The 3,475-nt window shown below is 38.0% G+C and overlaps 1 long non-coding RNA gene across 1 annotated transcript; it reads left to right on the top strand.

The window, feature by feature from the left end:
* Nucleotides 1-536: 536 nt before the first annotated feature.
* On the top strand, nucleotides 537-3,088 carry LOC144539826 (uncharacterized). The gene is made up of 3 exons (XR_013505116.1): nucleotides 537-616; nucleotides 2,650-2,741; nucleotides 3,073-3,088. It is a non-coding gene; the product is annotated as an uncharacterized LOC144539826 (long non-coding RNA).
* Nucleotides 3,089-3,475: the final 387 nt, after the last annotated feature.

Below are 3,475 nucleotides of genomic sequence, written 5' to 3'. Positions count from 1 at the left end.
GGGACTTCCTGTCCCCCGAGAAACAGAGGAGCAGGTTGTGGTGGGTTTCTGGAGAAGCAGATCATAAGCAGGTAGTGTTATTGCTACTTTACATTACTTTACATTACATTGCTTTACATTACGTCATTTAGACGCTTTTGTGCAAAGCGACATACAATAAGTGCATTTTGTCAACAGTAGTGAAACCAACTGTGCATCACAGTCTTCATCAGCTAAGACTAATCCTAATTGATCTCCATAGATCATAAGCAGTCGTGTTATTGCTAATGATCGCTGTTGCTAGTGGATGAAGCTCCACACTGTGTTGTGTGTCTGTAATGTTTCACCACACAGAGACACCCTACATCTGGTGATCGTGTCCTGAGACGTGCAGCGTCACACTGAGCCTTTCATCGAAGCTAGATCCTGATAAAGGCAGATGCAAAAACTCTAATCTAATCTACAGTGAAACAACGGTCTGTCGGTGGGCGTGTCCTGACAGTCCAGGTGTGGATTAAAGCAGGTACATTTCTACTGAGACTCACAGACCGCCGCATCAGACCGGATCCTCACCTGCTGAGTCGACACTCCTCTCTGATCTGAACTCTACCAAGCAGACGACACAGCACAGAGACAGGTGAGGCTCCTCTGCTTTACCATCAGAGATATTTTGTTTTCATCATTATGATACTCAAAGCAAAGCAAAATAAATAAATACATTTAAATTCAATGAATCTCAACTCGATAAAATCCAAAGTAAAGAAGTGAATACTGTTAAGTGGTGCTGGAAACTAGATATTTAATTTGAGCCTGAATCTGACAGAGAGTAAAACAGTAATAATCCACAGACATTTTACAGTGTGAAACTAAAAGAGAGCAGTTTAGGGTCTAAAACACACAGAGGACATTACAGCAGTCGGGCTTTTTGGGGGATGAGACTTGTCTCTTCATTTTATCAGGCACTTTGGAGGCAAATATTTAAGCCAAAATGATCAAATGCTATTTCCTAACAGCCCTTACTGCTAAGTTTGTTTTTTGTAGTGTAATCTTTGTACTTAATATATTGGTGTAGATAAACAGTTGAGATTAAGCAGCTAGTGTTAGTTTTGCTGCCAACTTTCAACAGATTTATTTTCCACTATGCAGGTAAATAGTGAATACATAAGTTTATTGTGTGTGCATTGTGCCCTATGTAGATAAACAGTGGATAACCAAATTAAGCTCCTAATATTTTATTTACTGTGTAGATAAACAGCAAACCAGTTTGCCCCAACTTTTAACAGTTATACAATGTTATTACACATGTAGACAAGATGTCATGGTGCTGTATGGTGACATGAACAGCCTGGTAACTCTCCTTAAATGTTGATTCATTTAAAAAACAAAAGAAAAATGTTGAATTTATTTGTTTTATTTTTGTGTTACTCCATATTAATATAGCTATTATAGGAAGGAGAGGCAAATAGACAATTATGAGAGTGCTGCTGTTGATTTTTGGCAATATGAGTGAAAAAGCTAGCAGGAGTTTTGTTTATAATGTTCACCAATAAAACAGATTCTGTACACAGTGAAACGTCTGTTAGCCCAACAAAGTTAGCATCAATACAGCGGAGAGGTTTTAAGCACCTGTTTTATTCACTGTGTAGATGAACAGTGAACCAGTTTTGCCACCAATGTTTGTCCTGTAGGGAATATTTATAAGAATGGAGAGATGTACGGTATAATAGAGAACATATTTTCATTTTTGTTTTAATTATAATGAAATAATGTCAAGGGCTGAGATCTGCAGTGAATGCAACTTCCAGTTCTCCTGAACTAAAGTTTCCCCATGGTAATCAATAATAAGTCAGATTATTCACTCTGCAGGTTGTACACACCAGCATCACGGCCTGCAGCGGCTCACTGTACACACTGTTAGTACAAGCACTATCGCACCGATATTATATTGGTGATTGATTTTGATTTTGATTTGAGTCGACTTTAGCGCCTGTGGACTTGCAGATATATCAGCCCATATGAGCCATCTGGGATTTACATTCATCTCTACATAATACAGGTCCAAGTTCAGTTTCTCTGTCCAGCCCCATGTATCTGCCAAAATATAAGAACGTTTCTTGTTGTGTTGCTTGAAGCACATGTACACTGTCCCCTCTGTGTGTGTTACAAATGTAATGTTTAAATCTAGTCCAGTAAATACTTTGTAATGAAGAGAAGAAGTAGCGTTGGACAGGACGAGCTGTTTCAGGAAGTTTTATTTAAAGTATTTTACTGATGTGAAATGAACATTTTTCTCAGTGCATTTTTTTGAGTCATGCACTATTTATGTGATGATATTACATATTCAGGAATTATGAATCAATCTTGAGCATTCATACTGATTACTCACTCTTACAAAACTATATAACATCTTCTGTAACTCCCTCACATTCATGGAAACTGGTGATAATCACATGATTTTTGTTGTTCCAGTGCTGTCACTGGGATTTCATCTGGTCTGGTTTGATACAAATTCAGGAACAATAAAGTTATCAGGGACCCGGTTTACAACCCGATTCTATAAAATCAGTTTATCTATGAATATAAGGTGGAGTCATGAAAGCACACAATAGGAAGATGAAACACTGAAGCAAATGAAAGTTCATCTCCAGTGATGATGATGTGTTTACAGAGCGCTGCTGTGCAGAATGGCAGAAAGGTTTCAGTCTGTCTGGATGGCTCTGCTCCTCGTATCCATCACTATGATGCTTCTTCAGCCACAACAGGTTTGTTATATAATACATCATACTGTCAAATAATACATTATACTGTCATATAATACATTATACTGTCATATAATACATTATACTGTCATATAATACATTATACTGTCATATAATACACTATACTGTCATATAATACATTATACTGTCAAATAATACATTATACTGTCATATAATACATCATACTGCTGTCAAATATTAATTCAATCCGCTGTAGTATTTTGCATTGAGAAAATTCTGAAAATACATTTACACAAAATACATTACACCTCTGTGTGAAGGGGCTATGTAACTATATAAGTAGGAAGCCTTATAACATTTCAATTGTTTTAAGGGACAAGCAGAGTCGAAGTTCGAAGAAGAAATTAAAGGGAAGTGTCAACACTTTTTCACAAAAGAAAATCCACCTCCTCAAAGGTAAGAGCAATTTCTGTAAAGAGATGAAATACAACGATCCACTGAAGAACAGTTAGACTCTCTCTCTCTCTCTCTCTCCCCCCCTCTCTCTCTCTGTCTCTCTCTCTCTCTCTGTCTCTCTCTGTCTCTCTCTCTCTCTGTCTCTCTCTCTCTCTCTGTCTCTCTCTCTGTCTCTCTCTCTCTGTCTCTCTCTCTCTGTCTCTCTCTCTCTGTCTCTCTCTCTCTCTCTGTCTCTCTCTCTCTCTCTCTCTCGTCTCTCTCTCTCTCTCTCTATGTCTCTCTCTCTCTCTGTCTCTCTCTGTCTCTCTCTCTGTCTCTCT

This window comes from Centroberyx gerrardi, chromosome 2 (assembly GCF_048128805.1).
Source record: "Centroberyx gerrardi isolate f3 chromosome 2, fCenGer3.hap1.cur.20231027, whole genome shotgun sequence".
Lineage (NCBI taxonomy): Eukaryota > Metazoa > Chordata > Actinopteri > Beryciformes > Berycidae > Centroberyx > Centroberyx gerrardi.
This window is presented reverse-complemented; position numbering and strand designations above follow the sequence as displayed.